This window comes from Sminthopsis crassicaudata, chromosome 2 (assembly GCF_048593235.1).
Source record: "Sminthopsis crassicaudata isolate SCR6 chromosome 2, ASM4859323v1, whole genome shotgun sequence".
Classification (NCBI taxonomy): Eukaryota; Metazoa; Chordata; class Mammalia; order Dasyuromorphia; family Dasyuridae; genus Sminthopsis; species Sminthopsis crassicaudata.
In genome coordinates this window covers 309,681,796-309,706,860 of record NC_133618.1, presented here as the reverse complement: position 1 = coordinate 309,706,860, position 25,065 = coordinate 309,681,796, and the positions used below count along the sequence as shown (strand labels likewise).

General features: G+C 36.8%; 1 protein-coding gene across 20 annotated transcripts in view; it reads left to right on the top strand.

The window, feature by feature from the left end:
- The first annotated feature begins 1,284 nt into the window (after positions 1-1,284).
- Positions 1,285-25,065, top strand: part of NRXN3 (neurexin 3) — a 2,041,643-nt gene continuing 2,017,862 nt past the window's right edge. For 8 of the 20 annotated variants that reach the window (XM_074289875.1, XM_074289874.1, XM_074289873.1 and 5 more), the window contains exon 1: positions 1,288-1,636. The gene's annotated coding sequence lies outside the window, so the exon portion shown is untranslated. Of the gene's footprint in view, positions 1,637-25,065 lie in introns of all 20 variants that reach the window. The other 12 variants (XM_074289859.1, XM_074289858.1, XM_074289854.1 and 9 more) reach the window with 4 other exon arrangements.

Genomic DNA, 25,065 nt, shown 5'->3' with positions numbered 1-25,065 from the left:
TCCTTAAAGTAGAGGTAATAATTTGCACTATTACCCTAATATCTTGAGGTGGAACAAATGAAAAAGTGGATCAATGTTAAGAATTATCAGTTATTATTATTATTACTGCTTTTCCACTAATTCTGAAGCTAACAGGTCTATTGGTAGAGAGCAACTATGAAACAGAGAACAGCTGTGGTCTGGTGAATAAAATATAAGACTGTGAGTCAAAGGACCTGAGGTTGAATCCCATTTTTACTATTTACTACCTATGTAAATGGAGACAAAGTATTTAATCTCTTCAGGACTCAGTTTCTTCTTTCATAAAATTATGCTGGTCATGGGGAGGACAGTGGACCAGAGCAAGACTTTTTTGATGTCGAGGATCTCTTTGGCAGTCTATCTGATAAGCCTATGGACCCCCTTTTAGGATGATGTCTTTTAAATAAATAAATAAAATATTTAAAATTACAAAGGAAGGTTGCAAATAATTATCAAAATATTTTTCTAAAAATAGATTCTCCAGCTTACGAATGACCCCTCCATATACATAACACCTGGTTCTATATTCCATATTCCTCATTGAAGTTAATATGGGGATAACTCTTTTCTCATAATTTCTTGATTATGTCAATCCCTGGAACATTTCCAAGTCTCTTTCTAGAGAGAGAAAAAAGGAGAAGAAATACAGGGACAAATGACACTGTTGTTGGTTAAATAGACAGCAAGCAAAACGTCAGCCTTGCACAGCTTGCACACCTTATTTAGGTTTGAGTTAAGAGAAAGTTTTTATGGGAGTTCAGTAATTTTGTTTGACCAAGTAAGCAGTTTAGCAGTGGAGAGAAGTTCTATAAGAATTCAAGGGCTCTGCTGGATTAGGCAGCTGCTGAGCTGCTAGCCAGAGTGCTGAATTGAGGCACACCCTATCGATGGCTGTCACTGAAAGGGGTGGGGGGAGCGGTGTAGCGAGAAGAGGGAGTAAATCAGGCTGGAATGTTAAGCAAGTAAAAAACCTTTAGTCTTCATGTGAAATAAATGCACATGGATCAAAAGCAAGTCTCCTGTGGTACTTGGCTCAGTATAAATGAGGGCTTTTCCCCTCTTCCAGCTTTCGTAAGTAACCTTCCTCTCAGGGTAGAGGTAGAACGGGGCTCCAAAGCACCTGCTTCTTAGTCATAAGTGGCTGGAGGATGTCCCCGATTACATCTTCTCAGCTGTTTGCAAAACAGCCAGGGGAGGAGGTGAAGCCCTGAGCCACGCAGCCAGGCTGTCTCTTTAAATACTGGGGTCTGTGTGAAAGAGGGAGGGACTGGCTCTGGAGTGCGTGAAATTCCTGGGCTCCTCCGACAGTCTCAGGCAGAGAGCTCAGCCCTTCACATCTCCTCTTGCATGCAACTCACTGAGAGGGAGAGGCAAGCAAGACCTCCCCTCTCTGCCGGCATCTCAAGCCACCAAGGACCTGCTTTCGCACCTCCAACACTCTCCCTCCCTTCTTCCCCACCACTCCCTCCCAGAGAGAGCAAAAGAGAGAGAGCGGGGGAAAGACACTGATTGGAATCTTAGCCTTCTCTAAGAAGAAAAATACCCAGAAAACTCAGTTGATTAAACATCAAACAGACAGACAGACAAACCCCAAAGGCTCTGCTCAGCTGGAAAGGTAAGACTTTGGTGGGAAAGGGTAAAGCATCAGAAGGACAAGAAACAACCTGAGGTTCCAAGTGTGTCTTGGGAAGAGGTTGTGCCTGAAATGGTAGAAGTTTTCAGTTGGGAGCTGCCAACCTAGATTTTAAAAATATTTTTGGATCCTGGATCACTGAGCTTGGGCAGACCATGGTGATGGTTTCACATTGCCACTCTTTCCCTCAGTTCCTGCTGGAAGTTGAATCTTCTCCCATTAACAGCTGAAAAAATCAGAGAAATTTTTTTTTCAGTTTTTTTTTTCCTGTTCCTAATCCACTCCTACCAATTTTTTCTCACTCTACTTAGATATTAAGATTTAGGAAAAAGACAAGCATCACTTCATTCAAGGCTAAGACTTTTTAGTTCTCTGTGTCTACTTTTAAATTTTTTTTTCTTCTGGGAAAGGATCTGATTAGAATGAAGAGAAAGGGGCAGGGAGTCCAGTCTAAATAATGACAGGCTACTTGGAAGCCAAGATGTGTGTTTGTAGCTGGGGTTTATTACTTGAATATGAGGCTTTAGGCTGTACTCCTTGCAGTCTTGCTCTGAAGGTGGGCAGACTTGGGGGAAGGTGAAAAGGGAGGGGTGTGGAGTCTGTGTGCGAGGGAGTGTGCATGAGCAAGCCTCTTTGGATCCGTTACAGGGGAAATCTTCTTTCTCTGCCTTCCATTTGTTTATATTAATGATTTAGTAGCAGGCTTGCCTGAAAACTTCCACTGTATGAGCACTGTGGGTTTTTGAGCTCTCAGTGACCTTAAAGGCTGGTTCGATGCATTGTTGTTTCAAGACTCATTGTGCTATTCCAGAGTTTGGGCTTCTTCTTTCTCTCTTTTTAAACCACAAAACTTAACTGCTTTAGAATCATCATTGAGATAATGATGATTAAAAAAAAAAAAAAAAAAAACAACAAAAAAAAAACAAACTCCCCCCCCCTCCTCAGGACAGTGATGTAATACTTACCTACGGGTACTGAGTGTGGTGCTTTGCAGGTGACTTCTCCTGTGATTACTTAAGAAATATATATATATATTTTTTAAAAATTTCTTCAACCTCTAATATTACTCCTCTTGATTTTGTCAAAATACTTTTTTTAAAAACGAAGAAATAAAATTTCCGCTCTTTATAGAAAAGTTAGTATAGGGTATAATTTTTTTCCTTTCTTTTTTTGGCATTGGTTTTTAAAATTTTAATTATTAATTTTTAAATGCAAAGGTCAGAGATCAGTTGCCTTTAGAGAGCCCTAGGAAGAGAAATCATCACTTTACTATAAGAAAGAGAAGTGGTTGGAACCAAGCACCTTCATTTTCTATCTCTTCCCTATGCCATTCCCAGCTTTGGGAAAAAATAGTTTTTCTTTTGTAGTCATAAGCACTCTAATCTTCTTAATTCTGTCCCTTCCCAGAGTCATCCCTCCTGTTCACTGGGTAACCCTGTTCAGGAGAGATAGACGCGGCTGTGTCACAGAACCTTGATGACAGCGTAGTTTAGGGGCTGGGGGTATTGTTCACCTTTGTGGTGGTTGCTTGGTATAAATTTGAACACCTTGGTGATGCTGGTGACACAGTTACCAAGATGGTAGATTTGGGGAGACTTCTTAGGGTAGGGGGAAGGAATTCAGAAGAATTAGCCCTTTATGAATTGGTTTGTTGGCTAGAGCCTGCCATCGCTGATCAAGGGCTTCTGCATCGCCACTCAAGTTAAGATGGTCTGTGTGGTAATGATAGGCAAGTTTACCTAAGGGCTATTGGGTTTGCAAGGTTGGAAGAGAGACAAGTGAAGGCTGCTTTTTAAAAAATATCTTAATCTGTCTTAAGTTACAGACGGGCAAATGGTATTTTCATCAGTAGCCAGTTAGACTGGGATATTCCTATTGTTTGGATATTTGGGCGGGGGTGGGGAATAATATACTCTTTGCCCATTTTTTACATACTGGGGTTCATTCTGCAAGACAACTCCCTTTTGGAAGAGGGAAAGACTGGGCAATGGAAGTTCACTGTTAAAGTAAGCAACAGGGTTAGGTTGAAAAAAAATTAAACCAACTGGACAATGCAAATAACTCCCCCCCCCCCTTTTTTTTTTCTGGAGCTTTCGGGCATCTTCCACTGAATTGTCAAAGGTTCCTTTTCAAGAGAAAATCAAAAATAAAATGGATACTAGGTTGCAAAGACAACTATTCCTTTTGGATCTCCAGTTTTTCCCAATATCGATGGTTGTTATAACTGGGGCCTGACCTCCTTTTTATAAAAATAAATGCTGCATTTCTATTGAAAATGTTGATTATTTTCTGTCTATATTAAGGGGAAAAGATGTCCGGAGGTGGATTAGTGGTTGCAATTTTGAGATCGACTATCCAGATTTGGTGGTGGTGGGGAGGTTTAGGAGTGTTTATGATGCCGTGTGCATTGTAGGATTTTCATTTCTCTTTGATGGTGGGGGAAGATGAGGATAGTGGGGACAAGGTGGATGGAGAGACTTTAGAGAGTTGGGGTGGAGAGGACACAGAGGTGATGTGAGGAAGTCGCTGATTCGCATAATGCGTGCTGTACCTTCTCGTTTTCTTTCGCTCTTTAAAAAAAATAATCCATTATCTCTAAAAACACATTATTCTTCAGATTGGCCTTTTAACAAAAAAAGAAAGGAAAAAAGGGGGAGGGGTTAATTTAGTGAGGGGGGGTTGGGTCTGCCTGTAATTAGCCCCACTGCTGCAAAACTGAGATACAGAAATCCATCTGCACCAGTATGGGGGGGGAGGAGAGGCAGGGGAGAGATGGAGGATGGATTGTCAATCTTGGATGAACAGCGAAAGCAGTGTTGGCATTTGGACATTGTATATGTTCATTGCATTGGTGCGTCCGCATTTTTTTCATCCGATCACCAATTTCCCCCCCCCCAACTCTTTTTAATATTTCCATTTCCATCTCTCCATATCCCTTCCCCTCCAACCCCCCCCCCCCCAACCCCTCCAGGCTCCTTGTCTCTCGATGAGCGAATTCTGTTTCCTCTTGATGGCTCTGCGGTCCTTTTTCTCATTTTTTTCGCAACACAACAGTGGCACGATGGCCTTTGCTACATACCACACGGATGCAGCTTCTTGATAGGAGAGTAGAGTCAGCATACATATATGTTCACATACATACATGCAGAACCAATGGAGAACTGGATTTGATTTTGTTTCCCTCTACCTTATAGCCTCCCTACCATTACCTTGACTGTGCTCTTTTCCTTCCATTAACAAATGGGAGATGCAGCAAATATCATAGGCACGTCCGCTCCACCAACCTCCTTCTCCTACTCGCCATTATCCTTCCTGAATGCTGGCTGTGTCGCACTTCATGGGATTAGTGTATTTGAGGGTATTTGGGGAGGGGTAGTAAGGGGGCTTTCATGAGAAGGGAATGAGAGTGGGGAGGCAGATGATATTAATGACTTTCTTTTTGGACCAAATGAGTGCCCGATGATAATGATGCAATTTAACCATCCGTGAAATCTATGTTTGCGACACACTGGAGGGAAGGTTATACCAGGGGAGCATAGGCAGGGCTGGGTTACCTCTGGAGAGCATGATGCTTGCACACTGGAGAGACTCATGCATGCGGGCATGAACACACACATGTGATGGCACAAAGCTCTGATCGGTGGGTTGTTGTGTGCTAGAGGGCATTGCAGAATAGACCAGAGAAAAATGTGTGGTTGGTTGGGAGCATGAAGCAATGTCTTTGTCGTAGTCATACTACATGAATATCAGTATTTATAGCCTTCAAAAATTCTGGATTTCATTTTGTATGTGTATATCTTGCATGTTGAATAGTATCTGAGGTTATGTTTGACATATTTTTTTGTGTTTACATCATCAAATCTTTATATGCTGAGGATTGTACAAAATTGTTCAGAAATGTTGTCAACATTTTTATATGTTATTCTATAGCAAGAGGGTTTCATGCTCTGTGTGTGTGTGTATGTGAGCAATTTTGGAGAGACTTGGTTGTTGGCACCCATGAAAGGGTGCTTACTTTCCCTCAATAAGAAATATGGGGTGGGGGTCAGAAGGTAAAAGAAGGGGAGAGAGTGAGAGAGAGCAAATGAATGCTTTTTCAGGCAGATAAAAAAGGAAGAAAAAACCCTCAACAGTCTCTGATGGGAAGCCTAGTATGTGATTCCCCAAGTCCACCAAGTGAGGTCTGTGGGTGGATGTGATCATGGATGACTGGTGGGTGTGGACACAGATTAAAGCGGGTGGAGGGGATGAGGTGGGCGAAATAAAGGGTTTTCCCAGCTACCTAGTTATAGCCTTTAGTAGGGAGCAGAAGCCTTTCTTATATTCATACCGCTTCTGTCCTTTCATCGGGCATTAGTTATATTCCCTCTCCTCTGAGTCTGCATTCTGGATCTCTTTGAATCACCTTCTATTATAAAAAGCATATTCTTTCCAATCAGCCCATTCCTGATTCTCTCCAGGGCCACTATCAGCTTAATTACTGGACGCCATTTTTGCTTTCCTTTCAGGTGAAGGTGTCTTTTTTTTTTTTTTCCCCGAATCATGAATAAAGTATATATCCCTCCTCCTTTCAATGAAAAAATAAATTATTGCCTCCAATTTCTTCCCCCCCTCCCTTCTTGGATCTGACCTTGAAGAGTCAGGGAGAAACACTCTTGTGCCATCTCTGGAGTCCTAAGGACAAATTAGGAAACAGGATGCTTGGAGAGAAAATTTGTCACACTTCTAAGTCTCTTCTCTCTTTCTCTTTCACCTTTGCTCTAGCATGCTCCCAGTTCCCTCCTGCTTGGTCCCTACTGGGTTGAATATGTAGTGGGTGTCGCTGTTCTCCTCCTGTGATATTCAGGGAAATGAGAGTACTTTTATTCCATCACCATCTTTTCCTCCAACTGAACCCCAGTCCTCGGTTTGTTGGATATCTTGCAGTGGAGGTGTAGTCTGTGTCAAGCCCACGAACAAAAAACACACATTTACTTGTGACTGTCTGCACACACAAATTATTGCATAAGCCATCCCCCCACCCCAATATCCCATTAAATTAGACACACCTGCTCAGGAAAGAGCTGTTGAACTGCAGCTCTGACACTTGAGGGCCAGAGATGGCTGTGATGCAGATGAAATTAATGCAGTATTTTTTTTTTTGTTTGTTTGTTTTTGATTAGAGCAACAGGCAACAGTAGGATTGGAGGAGTTAGGGCAGCTTGCGGGACTGAGTGAGAGTGCTCTTGCTCCAGCAGCCTAAGAAACAGATGTTCAACTTTCCCTATCTTGAAGCATATTGTTTGAGAAATTTGGACCCTGTTCTTTATTGCCTTAGTATTTTATATAATTCTGGAGGTATGGTAGGAAATAAATTGCTTTTACCTGAATAAAAAGAGAAGTCCTTTCTTATTGCTAATCCAGAGAGAGACTCTATGTTGCCTCTTTTCTAGCAGCCTTGATTTTTCCATGTACCATCTCATTCTCTTTATCTTTCTATTTGCCCACCAATTCATGATCACATGAACACAAGGACTCATTTGGTGGTCCTCATAGTCATTCATACCATTTTCCCTTCAATCTTATATAGTACATTGATTTTAGGTCTTTAATGCCCATTATCAGTGTGTGTGTGTGTGTGTGTGTGTGTGTGTGTGTGTGTGTGTGTGTGTGTGTGGTGTATGCAAACAGTTGGTGACAGAGTGGATAGAGTGCAGACCTAGAATGAGGAAGACCTGAGTTTACTTCTGGCCTCTGACATCTACTAGTTATGTAATCCTAGGCAAGTCAGTTAACCTTTTTTGCCTGTTTTCTCATCTATAAAATGGGTTGGAGAATGAAATTGCTAATCATTACAGTATCTGTGTCAAGAATACTCCAAATGGGGTCATAAAAAGTTGCACATGACTAAAAAATGACTAAATAACAACATGTGGATGGATGGGTGGGTGGGTAGATAGACAGATAGGTAGATTGATAGATAGATAGATGGTGTTGGTTTTCTATCTCACTATTAGGCTGGAACCTTTACAAAAGAAGAGAGCACGTCTTATTCAAACTTTCCCCCATCATCTAATACAGTGTTCTGCACAAAAAATAGATGTTTAAAGAATGTTTTCTATTTGAGCTGCTAACATATAGAACATCATAGAATTGAAGAGTTGAGAAGAACCTTAGAGATGAGGTTACCTAATTCAATTTCCTCATGTTGCTTCTACTTATTTTTTTCCTTTGAAAGAAGATGTAATGTTGTAACTGTGTAATACCTTCACCAATGAAAATCACTATCTATTTAAGGGTTGACATTACAAAAAAAAAAATCCTTCAAACAGTGTCCAAGCTTTATGCTTATTTAAGTTGCCCCTCAGGTGACAGTAACAATAATTCTTCAAGTTCCTTTCCAAGGCATTTCTAGTTTGCTAAAATCTATATGAGCTTCTTTGCTTACATAGTATTTGAGAACTCAAAGTAACCTCCATAGCATGATGAAGCATCAGAATAATGTGGTTAAGTGATCTATTCAAGGTCATCCAGTAAATTAGGGGCAGAGCTGTCTACCAGATACCCATTTTCCTTTCTCCCAATTTGGTACTATGCTGCTTATTATATGCCTGTGTTTGTTACTTGAGGCATGGAAGCAGCAGTATCTTTTTGGTGCAACTGACATCCCATTTTCCTCCTTAACTAAGAGAGTATTTTTAAGTTGTAGCTTTTCATTAACTGAATATGTGGGGTTAAATTGAACCAACAAAGAAAACTTTCAATTCAGTTAGGAGGTAAACTGATTACCAATGATCTCTTAATTGCTAATTTCAATGGACTTTTCTCAGTCTTCATCCTTTTTTTTTTTTTAACTTCTCTGCTGCATTTAATACTGTAGATTATACCTTTTCCCTCTTCACTTTGTTTTTTATGGATTTTCATGATATACTCTCTCTTTTCTGGAGATTGCATCTCAGGTTTTTTTTTTTTTTTAAACCTAGATTATCATCCAAGTGATTTGGACCTTCCCATCTCTCAGTACTTTGACTTTCTTAACAGCTTTGACAAGTTGAACTATTACTTTTATGTACATATATGTACATATCATTCCCCTGCTCAAGAATCTGTTATGGCTCTTTTTCCCCTCAGTGTGATGACTGCATTAACACTCCGGATACCTTAGAATCAGTCGGAAGCAGAATAAGCAAAGTCTTTGGTCTTTAATCTTGGTCTTTAGTAGTAGAAGGGAAGGGGCTGGACACAGGATCTCCTTGACCTCACCTCTTTGTCTCCCCCCCAGAAGTGACTCTGGTTAGTCTTACTCCATCCCCTATACTTCTCCATCCCCTCCTATACTTCTCTATATACAGCAAATGATTGGGCCAGCACAGGATAGTGGGAAGGGCTATTTTCCAAGCATATTCTAATAGAGTATTATCCAATTGGTAATTAGCCTCAAGTGCTTGGTTGTCTGACCTCAATGCATTAACTCAAGAGTTTCAGCTCTTTACACCTCAGGATAAAATAGAAATTCCTGTATCTTCTTTTCTTTTTTTGATAAAGCAGTTGAAATTAAATGTCTTGGCCAGGACTACACAGCTAGAAAGTTAATATTAAGTGCCTGAGTCTAGATTTGAATTCAGGTCCTCCTTATTTCAGGGCTAATTAGCTCTATCTATCCATTGTGCCATCTAGCTGTCCCTTATATTTTCTTTCAAATAATCTTTTAAGGCTTACTTCTTATTATGTTCCTTAATATGTTGTACATTCCTGCCAATCGGATCTCCAGTATAGCACATTTCATCTTCAGTCCCTATCCTTTTGCACAGATTATGTATCATCTCCAGACTTTACTTCCTTCTCCTCTTGACCTCATAGAATCTGTATCTTTCATCAAAACTCAGGTAAAAATACACCTCCTGAAGTTATTTCATATCTATTTTGTATTTCATTTTAAGTCATTCCATTTCATTTTCTATCTACATTTACTTTTCTTCCAATTGTAAACTCCTCGACAGGGCAGAAAATGTTCTATTTTTTGTCATTGGATCCCCATTGAGGATAGTAGCTGATATCTAGTAGGTACTTAACAAAAGCATAGGGAATGAATAAATTTTTACATAGGGCCTTGCAAATTTCCCTATTTAGCTTCCAAATATTAGTACAATTGAATTAGCTTGACATGAGTTCTAATCTCTAAAATGTTGGACAGGATTATGGAATATGGATAAAATCTTCTAAATTAGGAAATCCTATGTACTTGATAACAAATAAGATATTCTCATAGTACTGAAATTCTCTAATTTTGCATATAATTCTACTCATAAAAATACATTAGTCACAGGATGTCAATAGGGCCTCAGTGAATAGCTAGTGGACTGAGAGCTAGTTGATCTCTGGATCATAAGACATTGGAAATATGTCACCTTCCCTTGAAGTGGGTGCAGTTCAGGTTGCACACAGCTTGAGAAGGGGGAGGAAGTTGTTTTTGGACAGACACTGATTTTTTTTTTTTTTTATTCTATTGTCTCCTAGGACCATTTCTTAAAGGCCTTTAGGCCTCTTTTAGTTCTGATATATATATATATATATATATATATATATATATATATATATATATATATATATATATATATATATATATATATATATATATATATGTGTGTGTGTGTGTGTGTGTGTGTGTGTGTGTGTGTGTGTGTATATTTGGTCTCATTCTAATAATCAGTTTGACTTCCCCTTGGAGTGTGCTTATCCAGTGAAAAAGGAGCTTAGTAGGAACTTTTTAGTCCTGCTTGGGATGTTATCTTCTCCTTCTTCACTCTTAAACTTACTTCAGCATGAAGGGGCACTGGAGGTTATTGGCCACTGAATTGAGTATGTATGAATAGTTATTGTTGTCAGTCCTGAGCTTATTAAGAAAGTTGGGTATTCCACTGGCTTCAACTATATAAATCACCAAGATTTACTGCTCCCAAGACTCAGTTAGGTTGCAAGAAACCATTAAATTAACAAAACAAAATAACAAAATATTGCTAGATTTGGACTCAGAGGTCCCAGCTCTGTTTTTATTATTCATATGACTTTTGGCAGATCACTTAACATCTCAGGAATACAGTTTCTTCATTATAAAATAAAGATCTAGATCCCCTTAAGGTCCCTTCCAGGTCTAGATCCACCATACCATGAAATCCATACTGAGTCTTGAATAATAGTTGTTGGAGTTATAGAATGTGGGCTAAGAATATCAAGGTGTGTTTTTTTTTTTTTTTTTTTAACATTTTAGAAGACTCAAAAGTGACCAAGTAATTATATTCTATCTACAATTGAGAGATTATTTCTTGTTTGAATGTGGAAGGGCAGAAGAATAAGTAAATCTGGTTCCTATTCAAGGAGATTATAGAGATAAGCTGTATATATTCATCATACCTAGTTATGATCCTCTCCATACTCATTTTCTGATAGTGACTGTTTTTGTCCCCTTCTCTGTCCTCTTGACTGTGTGAGAGATGGTTCATTTCATAGTACAATCTGTTGGGTTCATTCTTGGCCTTAATACTGTCACTTTCATTTTGGAGGATCTAATTAAACCTATGCTTTACTGGCATGGGTTCATGTTTTAGAATATCTTGATTTTCCATGATGATCTTTGCTTTCTTGTCCCTCTTTAAGGTACCTAGTATGGAGTCTTGCTGTTGTAGGATTGGGAGGAGATGATTTGGATTTTTTCAGTCCCACTCCAATTATTGCCATGACTTTCAGCCCCATGCTACTGGAAACAGAATTAGTGTTTTCTATAATAACTGATAGTGAAAGAATAGGGGGATTCTATATCTATACCCTTTTTAGTCTAATCTTGTGCTACATGGAGCATCAACTAGAGATGTACTCATTCTTCATGAAAAAAATAGGACGTGATATTAAGGGTGTCTAGAAATATATATAAGGGAATATTTACCTTCCTGAAAGTTGGAGAGTTGAAAGAAATCTCCAAAGATCAACTTATTTGGCTCCCTGATTCTGAGTAAATCAGTAGTAACCAGGTAATCCCACATGAATGATCCCAGTTGGTAAAGTTCTCTGGAGGAAAATCCATACCCCATTTCTTGCTGAATAAGTTCAATAGATAAATCTCATAAGTTGGATCCAAGAAATATTTGTCATGCTTTTTAATGAAGAGAAATGTGGTGTTGTGATATATGTATACAAGTTTATGGTGAATGAAGGAGATGAACTGAGGGCTAGTAGAAATGGCCTTGTAGGTAGCAGAGGAAACTGCTACTTATAAGCTCCTGAGGAAGTGAAGAGATTAAAAGAGAAAAAATTCTTTTTTGAAGGGAGGAGAGTGTTGGAGGAAACTAGAAAAGAGGAGCTCTGGAAGAGGGGTGCTGTCCTTCAGTCTTCTCTTTAACCCTCCTCCCCCAAGCAGAGATGTATTAGCTTCATTGCATCCACATTGAAGTCTGTTTATTTTTCCAATAATGTGTTAATTAAACATCGATTTCTGGGTGGGGGAAAGGGAATTGAATTGCTAGAGCTAAATGGAGTGAGGCAGATGGGGAGCTAGTGAGAGGGGTGCCCAGGGGCCTAGTGTCAGCATCTTTTGAAGTGCCCCTGGGGAGTAAGTGGAAGAGAAGAGAGGAGGGGCTGCTGGATTCCCTTGCTCCAAATTTTAGCTTGCTAACTTTCTCCAAACCTGGAGGAGGAATGTCTTCTTCTTAGAAGGCTAGGAATGAAAGGGACCCTTTCCCAAGTTTTGGAAAAGAGGGGTAGACTACCACTTCCTTGCTCCCTCTCCCACCTTGTGCCCCTCAATGTCTTCTGCTTGAGGGAAGCAAAGGGCAAGGTCCACTGGGAAGATTAGATAAGACATTACTAGAAGCAATACAAAGAAAGAGATGAAGTAGGGGAGGTAGTTTGATACAGTGAAGAAGTCTCTGATGATTACCAGTAGCTCATTTGGAATATCAGCTCTCACATTTGGTCAAGTTACTTCTTCTTTTCTAGTGTTCAGTATTTTCATTTGTAAAACATGAGGGTTGAAATACATGGTCTTTGGATTCTTATGCAGTTCTAAATCTTTGATATTATGAAAGGAGCAAGAATCTATCTGACATAAAGTTACTTACAGCATGAGTAGAAAATGACCACAAAGTTAGTTATTGTTTTTTGTTGTATCAGATAGTCTTTGAGGTAAGGCTTGCAGCCCTTGAAATCCTTTTAGTCATCATAGCTCTGGTCACATGAGTTCCACCTATCCTAGCCCACCCCAGTTAAGCCTTAATCCTCTTCTAGGAAAAGTGACTTTCAACATCCATAGTCCATCTGCTTCTTTATCTTGTGATCAAAATGGTCCTAACTGGGAGGAATTGTAAAACAAGGCTATTCCTTAACAAATGGACTAAGTTTGTTCCCCCCCCCCCCCCCTCTCTCTCTCTCTCTCTGACTCTCTTTCTCTCTCGCCCTCCTGCCCCCCCCCCCAATTTTATTTATTTACTTTTGAGTTTTGAGATGGCATGTTTCATCATCAGGACTCTTGAAGCATGGTTGTTTATGGCATTGGTCGCTATTCTTATGTCTTTCAAAATTATTTTTCTTTTGAATTTTGTTATTGATTAAATTCTTTTTCTGTTTCTATTCATTTCACTCTGTATCAGTTCATATTGGTTCCTAGATTTTCTGAAATTATTTCTTTAATAATAATAAACTCTTCAATACAATTATATTCAAGTACAAAAATTTGTTTACACATGTGTAAAATTTTATCAGCATGCAAAAACTGAACTCCTCTTCATTTCTCTCTTCTGCCTTTGTCTTCCTTATCCTCTTCCTTACTCCATTCCTTCCTTGCCATTTTCTTTCTTACTTCTTCCTCATCTTCCTTCTTCCTTCATTTATTCTTCCACTTTTTCCTCCATCCTTCTCTTTCTTCTTCCCCCTTGTTTCACCTCTTCCTTTTTCTCTTATTCCCCTTTTCTCTTCTTTGTCCTATTCCCTCTCTTCCTTTCTTTCTCCCTATCTTCTCCTTCCCTCTTCTCCTCATCTTCCTTCATCAGCACCACTACTAGTATACAAGAAGGCATTTCCTTCAAATGCAAATTAGATGCTACTGATTTGAGAATCTATGTGAAGGCATGGAAAAAAATGATCAAATTTTTTTTTCTAAAAATAAAATTTTAAAATATAATTTTATTGACAATTGTTGTTTTTATTTATCCTTCATTTCTCCCTGCCTTCTTCCCTCCCATCTCTCCCAGAGAGATATTTTTTATAACAATTTTATTTTTTCAAAGGAGAAGAAAAATCTACAAAACCAACTCATACATTGAAAATAGTCTATTGTTGTATCCAATGTTCTATAAATATGGATTCCCACCTTTTTTCTTTATGTCTTCTTTGTGCCTCATCTTGGTCAATATACTCTCACAATATTCTGTTTCAATTTCATCCATCCTTTTCAATCTGTTCACATGATGATCATATACTTTTGGGAAATGAAAGTCCTTTTGATTTCTGATTCACAAAGGCATACCCCTTCCTCACTGTGAATTTGGCCTGCTACAGTAGCATGAAGTCCTTCCTCTTTCTGGAATCTTGCAGAATTGGTTCGCATTGAGATCTCTGAATTGCAATTGCCCTAAGTCAGCTGAATGCTAATCATTGGGGTTCACTTTCATTGAAGAGCATAATATGAGAGCTGAATGACTGCTTGTCTGGTATGGAGGATCCTTGCACAGTCATAGATGGTGATAAATGATCTCTGAGGGCCTTACCAATTTGGTGATTTTGTAATTTTTCCATAGGACATGGATAATTCAAAGTCATGTGTTTGGAGCAATCTTAAAGAAGGTTACAGATGATGAGAAAGCAAGGTTCTTCTCAATGTATCTGTTATACCCTACAGACAGACAATCAGTTCAATGACTCAAGAAATAGGTAGTTATTAAAAATCACTGAATCTTCAATGTATCTAAGTGGTGCAATGTAGAGAATGGGGTTTGGAATCAGAAAGATTTTAATTCAAATCCAGCCTCAGATATTTTCTAGGCAAGTTACTTAACTTTTGCCTCAGTTTTCCTGAGTATAAAATGAAGATTATAATAGTACCTATTTCCAAGATTTGTAGAGAAGATCAAATGAGCTAATTTAAGTTTTTAGCATTGTACTAAGTAGATAGTAAATATTTACTACCTACTAAGTGGGTACAAGATTTTTTTCCCCCCCTGAGGAAATTGGGGTTAAGTGACTTGCCCAGGGTCACATAACTAATAAGTATTAAGTGTCTGAGGCCAGATTTGAACTTAGGTTCTCCTAACTTCAGGTTACTCTACTGGTACTCTAAGGATACTCATTTTCTTCTCTAATTTGGTCAATAAGAAGGAGCAGGATCTTTTCTTCAGTTTTGATTTTAAATATCTCTTTTCAAATTAGCAGAAGGAAGCTACAAAGATCCATTTCCTATGCTCTCTTGCTATTTCTTGGAATTTGGCCAACATCAGACCAAAACTTGCCAGAATTTTGCTCTCTTTGGAGCTAATTTGGGAGAAGTAGATAAGTAACAACATGCTGTAATGGATAAAATATGGGTTTTACATTAGAAAAACCTGGGTTTTAATTCTGCTTTGAAAAACCAGTGAATTCTGGTTGTATCACTTAAGCTCTTCATTTTGTATTTCCTCATCTGCAAATGAAAAATATTATTTCAGAGAAACCTAAAAACATACATAGGAAACTAATATAGAATGAAATGACCAGAATAAGGAATTGTAGAATAATGAGAAGAGTGTAAAGACAAACAACTTTAAAAGACTTAAGAATTATGATCAATTTAGTTACCAATCATAATTCCATAAGACTAAAGTGCATCACCCATCTCCTGACAGACAGGAATTGGATTCAAGACACTAAATGAAATTTACAGTTTTGGACATGATCAGTGTGCACATTTGTCTTGATCAATTATACATATCTGTTATAAAAAGTCTGAGTTTCATTTTTCCCAGATGAGGGGAAATAGGAAGGAGTGAAAAGTAAATGCTTATTAATTGAAAAAATAAAAAAAATTGGAGACAAGAATATTGGTAGTATTGACTTCACAACATTGTTGAAAGGATTAAATTAAATAAACATATGTAGGACCTTAAAGCTCTCTATACAAGTTGTACCAAAATTAAGCTGAAAATTGTAATAAGAACTCTGGAACACCCTTTCTTTGTGATCCCTATAAAAACTTACTTATAGATGGTATTTTATTTTATTTTTCAATGTGGAAGGACCTTTACCAACTATAGGACTGGTGCATGGATAGTTATGCTTTGGGCACCCTATCTGTGATCTAGAATCTTCTTCTTTCTCCTGAGAGTGGATGCTAAGCCAACAGGCCTATGGGAGAAGATCATGCCTATTAGAGATTCTACTAACAGCTCTTTCATATTTTCCCAAAATTCCCACCCAGGAAATTTCCAAGTAATTTTGAATCTTCTCTGTCTTCCATTTCTCTTTGCTAATTGCTCAGAGGCTTAGGTTAATTGTTTCTTCATATTGAAACTTCCACATGGTCCAATCCTGCTACTAATGTAGGTCACTGGTGTATCCACAGGATGACTCTCTTTGGCCAGTGTGATTTAATATCTTAACCTGCAAATGACCTCAAAAAAGTCTTAATTAAAGATGTCTCATCTAAGGGGACAGGATGTTGTCTAGGGGCTTAGTTTGAATGAAAGATTTTGGTCTAGAAATATTGTGGGTGGGGAGGGACACTCTTGAAGAAGGAAATGGCTTAATGGATCCTTCAATAAAATATTAGTCTCTTAAAAGTTTGCCAAGACATGACAATTGTTTTTTTTATTTTTTTTTTATTTTTTTATTTTTTAAGACAGCTCCTCTTCCTCCTGTTACCTGTTTATGTTTTGTGACATGTTGGACAGTACAGAAAAATGCTGCATGCAATACACAGGACATCATTTCTTTTTTGTCGTTGGCTCTTCTATTATGGTTAATTATCTGTCACTTAGTAAATGGTGGCTTTGTTTAATAGCAGCCAACATCGATTCTAATGAGACTTAGTGACCGAAGTAGTGGCTTGACTCTCTAGAAGAAGCAGAAGACATGTGGAAAGTGAGCATGTATGGGAAATGAAGAGGTAACTCAAAAAACATTAAGAGCCTACTATGCACCAGGCATCATGCTGAGCACTGGTGATGCAGAACAAGTCAAAAGACAGTCCATGCTTTTGAGGATCTATTGAGTCTATTGGGAGAAAATATAAGAGATCAGATTTGTTAGGGAGAAGGTTGGAGTTTGTCAGCTCACAGTTAATCATGCTAATGAATTTACAGATTTGCAATTGTGTCATAATGAGGGGAAGGGGATAATTTTGGCAGCTGATAATACCTTGGATTTTAAAATGGAAAGAATTTGACTAGATATTCCTCAAGTTTAATGACAATAAGCTGGATTCTCTGAAAAAAAATCAAAGAAAAGATTTATGGAGAACTTTATGTTTTGCTTTTGTGGGATGGAAGCATTTGGTAGAACATAGGATTAGAGAGTCATGCTTTCACTCTGTGAAAATACCCTTCACGGTGAGCAGAGGTGGAAGGCAACTAGTTTGTATTTTATTATATTAGAGAATCACTGGGCCCTTCAAAGATTAAATGAGTTTCCTATGGGTAGTGTGTAAGACTCTAGGACTCATTGGATCTCTTATTGATCTGTGACTCTAAGGGTGTCTCTCTCTACTATACTTTTTTGTATCTTGGCTACTTTTAATAAATCTCTGGATAAGTGTAAATTTTGTCTATCATTGCTATTGGTATTTCTAGTAATGTTTTATTTTGTGGCACATATTACTTTCCTAACCTCATTTAGCTATTTCAAAAATGTATGTTATACATGGCTCATTGCAGTACCTTGGGCATTACTGAAACAATTCAAGAGTGACCTGTTAACAGTAGATCAGACTTGTCATTTTTTTAGATTAAGGATGCAAGGTGGCCTCCTTGGGACTGTGCTTTTCTTTTAGTTTCAGCTCTCCAATTTTAGTTGGAAAAGGGTGGTAACAGGAAATTGAAGAAAGTTACAATATGGCCTGTGTCCTTGGCTCTAGTACAGAGCATGGATAGCATGGAACAGAGGCTTACAGAAGTGGGGTCAGAGGAGGGGAGTAGAAAAAATTTTGGCTGGCCCTATTTAGCATCCTACAATTCTTGCCACTAGATAGACTGAGAGCAAGGTGGAATGTGTATGCACTCTCAGTGGAAAGCTCTTAGGAATGCCTTGGAGTTGGGTCTTTTTTTTTCCTTTTTTTTTTTTTTTTTAACAAAATATTTCTGCAAAGCTTTATGGTTTCCTAGGTAGAGAAAATCTAGGACACTGACTCAACTTCATGCTTTATGGTTTCATTCATTCATTCATTCATTCATTCATCCATTTATTTATTTATTTATTTATGTATGTATGTATGTATGTATGTATGTATTTATTTATTTATTTATTTATTTATCACTAGCATGAATATGCAAAGCTCCTAGAGAAACAATTTTGATTGATAGGTACCTGTGCTACATTACCATTTTCTAAAGGATTAGATGGCTTATGTATGTGGCTTCCAGTTGCACTTTGCTCCCCTTACTGGGCAGCAAAGTCCTAGATTGTATTTGAAGGATTAATTGGCAAACTGTACATACCCTTTGACCCAGCAGTGTTTCCACTAGGCTTATATATCCCAAAGAGATCTTAAAGGAAGGAAAGGGACCCACATGTACAAAAATGTTTGTGGCAGCCTTTTGTGTAGTGGATAGAAACTGGAAACTGAATGGATGCTCATCAATTGGAGAATGGCTGAATAAGTTATGGCATATGAATGTTACGGAATATTATTGTTCTATAAGAAACAACCAACAGGATGAATACAGAGAGACCTGGAGAGATTTACATGAACTGATGCAAAGTGAAATGAGCAGAACCAGAAGATCATTATACATGGCAACAACAAGACTATGTGATGATCAATTTTGACGGATGTGGCTCTCTTCAACATTGATATGATTCAAACCAGTTCAGTTGTACAGTGATGAAGAGAGCCATCTACACCCAAAGAGAGGACCGTGGGAGCTGAGTGTGGACCACAACATAGCATCCTCGTTCTTTCTGTTGTTGTTTGCTTGTATTTTGTTTTCTTTCCCAGTTTTTTTTTTCTTCTTGATCTGATTTTTCTTGTGCAGTAAGATAATATATAAATATGTATACATATATTGGCTTTAACATATATTTTAACATATTTAACATGTATTGGACTACCTGCCATTTAGGGGAGGGAGTGAGGAGAAGGAGGGAAAAATTTGGAATAGAAAGTTTTGCAAGGGTCAATGTTGAAAAATTACCATGCATATGTTTTATAAATAAAAAGCTTTAATAAAAAAATAAAATAAAATAAAAAAGAATTAATTGGTTCTTTATCTTGATTATTATCAAAACACTCTTCCTACTTTTCCTCTTCCTTCTTCTTGTCCTTCTGCTGTTTCTTTGCTGAAGCAAAAAGAATTATCTTTTATTAAAGGTCCTTACCTAAAAATATTTATGATAGTGTATGATTCTAGCTTGCCCAAAGTTTATCTCTCCTCAGAGACAGTGAAGGAAGTGATAGAAGACAAAGTAATCACTATTATGACCTATCCTATCTAATCCTAACCATGGATCCTACTTCTGCATGCTTTCCAGATTTTTGTTGACTATAGTTTGCTGCTGCCATTCAGCTCAGAGATTGAAGTTATATAGATGAAGGGATAACCACAGCAGGAGTGTAGCATTGGGGACAAATGCTACTTTTAGGTTAGATAATTGAATAAAAAAGAAAACCTTTTCTTTGTTGGTATTAAACTTTTGTTCCTGAATCCATAAGGTAGAGATAGATTCTTTCAGGTATTCTTTTTTCTATTTTATTATTCTATCTATTTTCAGGATTCTTTACCTTGTAGAAAGAAATCTTTGTTTGGCCTAGCTTCATGCTGGGGACAAAGAGAGTTTTGAGTTATGGGTGTTGGGAAAGAACTTTCAAAGATAAAATTAGGAGTAGTGAGTGGGATTCATGACCTTCTCTGACCTAAAATTATTACGTTAATTGGACCTTTTCTTGTGGGAATTCTTAACTCTTATGACCAATTTGTTGAGCAGTGAGAGAAGGCCTCTCCATCTGGTGTTAAAAATTCCTGTAGCTCATATTCATACTCTTCAGTTAAAAAAAAAAAAAAAAAAAAAAAAAAAACTCCCACATCAACCCAAAGGCAAGGAACACTGGGCTAGGAATCAAAAAACTTGAATTCTAATCCTAGCTCTGACACTCATTTTCCATTACTTTCCTTATAACATAATCCATAAAATGTCTGTTCAATCAGCAAATTCTCTTAGATCATGTGAAAATTTGGAATCCTATAGTTTTTTTTTTTTTTTTTAAAGAATGTGTTTCTTCTTCTTTTTTTTTTCCCCAGTAACATGTAAAACAATTTTTAACATTTTTAAAAATAATTTTTGGGTTGCAAATACCTTCCCTATTTCCTTATCATCTCTCCTTCCTTGAGAATGCAATTACTTTGATACAGATTTTATATATTTGCAGTTTTACAAAAAGGATTTCCATCTTAGCTATGTTATATAGGAAAATGCAAGCAAAAAAAAAAAAAAAACAGAAAAAAAAAAAAGAAAAACAAGGAGGAAAAAACTTTTTTGTTCTGCAGTTAGACTCCATCAGTTCCATCTCTGGAGCTGGAGAGCATTTTTAATTATAGGTTCTTTAGAATTGTTTTGGATCATTATATTGCTGGGAATAGTTGTAATTCACTATTGATAGGATCACACAATATTGCTGTTACTGCATACAATGATCTTGTGGCTGGGTTGCACTTTGCATCAATTCATATAAGTCTAGGTTTTTCTGTGAGCAGCCTGCTTATCATTTCTTATAGCACAATAGTATTGCATCATAATCATATACCACAACGTGTTTAGCTATCAATGGACATCCCCTCAATTTCCAATTCTTTGTCACTACAAAAAGACCTGCTATAAGTATTTTTGTACATATAGAACCTTTTCTTTTTCTTTGATCCTTTTGGGGAAAGAGAAGTGTTATTTTCTCCATATAACACTAGAAAGAACATGAGATCATATAGTATTCTGGAAACCTACTAATGTAGGATCTGTTTGTAAAAAATATAAATGTTAAATCAAATTTATATTTTCCTTCTGCCTCATCCATAATAAGGTATATTTGTTCCCTACTTGAATTCTTAAGAGTATTGGGTGACTTCCTCCTTACAAAAGCAACCCATTCTGCTTTTTAGATGAAACAAATTGTGAAAAATTAAGCCAGTGTATATTGAATCCAATATGAATGTCTGTAACTTAAACCCATTAGTCCTAGTTCTTCATTATAGAGCAATGCCCCATATGTTCAATACCATATGTAGATAGAAGTTCTTTAATCATTGGTGATGATATTGGAAAAGGAAACAGCAAACCACTCCAGTTTTTCTGCCAGAAAAACTCCAAATGCAGTCATGAAGAGTCAGACATGACTGAAAATGAATGAACAACAACTACCACCACCACCACAACAGTAAAAAGATCAAGAACAATAACAGCTATAGGATCATAGAATCTCAGAGTTGGAAGGGCCTTATGTATGATAGAATAATTCATATCTAAGTAAGATTCCCCTCTACAAAATTTTTGATTTATGTTGTGGCCTCTACTGAACTACTTGTGGTCATTAGTACTCTAATAATGGAATATTCACTACTATTCATCAATTTAGTCCAATTTTGGTTTCTTCTGTTTGTAAGGAAGTTTGACTTTTTATAAACTTGAATATAACTTATTTTTCATTTTCCCTTGTTGCTTTTGTTCTATGACACCAAGCAGGGGAGTTTTAATTTCTCTTTCACAAAACAGGCCTTCAAATTTTTGGAGGCAGCTATTGTGTCTCAAGGTTTTTATTTTCTAAGCTGAACTGATTCTTATATGGCCTGGTTTTTTATCATCTTGGATTTTTTTTTTTTTTTCTGAATATATTCTAGCTTGTCAATGCCCTTTCTAAATATTGTATCTGTTCCCTCTATGTAGTATTCCAAATGTGGCCTGATCAGCGCTGAATATAGAAATCATACTTTGGACTTATTGAACTTTCAATCCTGTGAAACTATGCCTTTTGTGAAACACAGAAACAGAAAAAAATTAGTAATATATAAAAATGTGAGTTGACATTTTTTATTGTTACACAGTTTTATTATTTTCTGAGAAGAGCTAACAATTAAAATCCTTTCAAAAAGCATTTATTAAGGACTTATTACATATAAAATATTTTGCTAGACGTTGGGAATACAATAGCAAAAATGAAATACTCCTTGCCCTCAAAGGGCTTTCTTTTGGAGTTGGGAGACTGACATATCACTATCTATCTATCTATCTATCTATCTATCTATCTATCTATCTATCTATCTAGATATATATATATATATATATAGATATAGATATATAGATATAGATATATCTATATCTATATCTATAGATATAGATAGATAGATAGATGGATAAATAAGTAAGAAATAAACAAGATACATATAAAATTTGAAAAGGAGACTGATGAAGAAGGTCAAGAAAAACTTCATGTAGGATATAGCTTTTGAGTTTAGTCTTGAATGAAGATAAGGATTCTAAGAGATGAGGTGAGGATAGGGTATGTTATAGATATGGGGGACAATCTATGCAAAAGTAGAAAATGACACTTCTTATAGAGAATTTCAAGGAAGTCAGTTGATTTCTTCTTATATGAATTGCTGTCTAGCCATATCTCCTACATCTTGAACTTTTAGTGCTGTATTTTTTTTTGTTTGTTTGTTTGTTTTTGTTTTTCCAAGTATGGAACCTTATAGTAATATCAATTATATTTTATCTTGTTAAATTTGGTCAGTTATTCTAATGTGTTATTATCTCTTTATATCCTGATGCTGCCTTGCATTTTGTTCATTATTCTCCTTAGCATTTTGTTACCTGTAAATTTGATGAGCATGCCATCTATATTTTTTGCCCAAGTCACTAACAACACAATTGAATGGAAAAGGGGTGAGGACAGAAGGTTTTGGTACTCTTAGTGATCTCTTAACATTCAAGTCTTTAATTTTAAGAATTATACTGTAATCAAGAGTTTGTCTCTTTATCTTGTTCATAAAGATATCATGAAGACTTTGTCAGATGCCTTTAAAAAAATCCAGATATATTACTTTGATGGCATTTTCTCCTTCAGTTAAAGGGAAATGTCCAAAAGGGAAATGAGCTGTTTTGAATAACTTAGCTAGGTACCTTTTAGGAGATTCCTTATTCAGGTATGGTTGGCACTAGACAACCTCTGAAGTTCCTTACTGTTTTGAGACTCTGTGATTTTATTACTTGTTCTTAATAAATTCACATTGCCTCCTTATAGTCATGTTTCTAACGCCTTCACCAATTATCCTTTTAACAATGAATTCTACAATTTTGTCAAGAATCAAAGCAAAGATCATTAGCCTATAGCTTGAATTCCCCTTTGTGAATTCCTCTTTTTAGAAATAGGAACATTTTTTTCATCACAAGTTTTTGAATATTCTTTCATTCTTCCCTACGATTTTTCTGTGAGAGTCAAGAGAGCTTAAATAGTCATATCCATCAATTCTTTCAGGACTCAAAGAAGCTGGTTATGAGCTTTCTTGACATCTCCTCACTTATTTTGCTTTTCGATTTTTTCTATTCCCTGTTAATCATTTTTCTTCTTTCTCAATCTGGAGCTCATTATCAGTGAGTGATCTGAAAGTGGAGCTGAAATAAGAGTTGAGTAATTCTTCCTTCTCTCCATTATCCATTACTAGCATCTCATTCATATCATGTGAAAGTCTTTTTTTCACCTTCCTTTTGATCTCTTTTATCCTTTTCCTCCAAAAAGAAAAAAAAATCCATTTTCCTTGTTTTTAGTAAGCATTAGCTCATTCTGGTTGTTAGCTTTTCTGATTTTTGGAATTTTTAGAATTCCATGCTATTTTAAAAAAATCCATTTCCTGATATTTATCCTTGCTGGCTTCTTCCATAATAGCTAATATTATAGATAGCACTTATATATACCCTGTACTGTACTAAGCACTTTACTATAATTATCTCATTTGATCCTCCCAATACGTCTGTGAAGTAGATGCTATTATTAATCCACATTTACAGGTGAGGAAACTAAGGCAAGCAGGAGTTAAGTGCCTTACCTACTGTCACATAGTAAGTGTTTGAGGTTAGATTTGAAATTTGATCTTCCTGATTTTATTTACTTTGCCATCTAGTTGCAACAACCTGAGTTCCTTGTGCATTCTCAGAGGTTTCTTTAAACTACTTCCTTTTTTCATCCTTATTAGAATAATTTGTACTTGTACTATCAGAATTTTATACTTGATAAATTAGATTATGAGCTCCTTGAGAGCAAGCCCCAAAGTTTAGCACAGTACCTTGTACATAGTGTTGACTTATTAAATATTTATTAGTAGCTTCACTTCCTTTGTGAACTCACTTGTACTAAGTCATGACATCCTACTTCTCCTTTCCTTGAATTCTTTGAAATTTTTTTTTTCAAATTTTAGAATGCACATCAGATTGTGCCATACTCTACCTTCCTCTAGGGCAGCTAAATGGTAGTAGATAGAGTGCTGGATCTATAGTCAGGAAGGCGTGAGTTCAAATTTGGCTTCAGACACTTCTTAGTTATAGGACTCTGGGCAAGTCACTTAACCCTATTTGTCTCAGTTTCCTCATCTGTAAAATGAGCTGGAGAAGAAAATGGCAAAACACTCAAGTGCCTTTGCCAAGAAAACCCCAATTGGGGTCACTAAGAATCAGAAACAATTAGACAATTAACAACCCTTATCTAACAAAAAACACTTAAGATAGCATAATCAGTTCTTCCCTAGGTAACTACCACTTTGAATTCAGTAACTTCTTCCTTATTGGTCTGAATTAGGTCTTGAATAGATGTTCATTTTTCAGTACCTCCTTGATATTTTTGAAGAAGGTAAAGTTAGTCATTTTTCAGCTGTTTAGCTTTTGACAAAGAGACATTTTCCCTTATTTCCACCACTCCTCACCTCAGTCTGCTCGTTTCCAAGTTAAAAATCCCTAGCTGTGTCAAATAAGTCTTGTATGGCATGACTTTGAATCCTGTTACTATTTTGACTGACTTCTTTTTAACACACTTCAGTCTGACCATATCCTTCTTAAAATATAGTGTCTAATAAAATTATTTCTCTTCTCAATGGGTGAGGAGGGATGAAAGTGAAGATTTGGAATGCAAAATTAGAAAGAAAAGAGCACCAAAAATAAATATTTTTTTTGGGGGGGGGATGGAGGGATAGATGAAATATATAATCCAATACTAAGTAAATTGG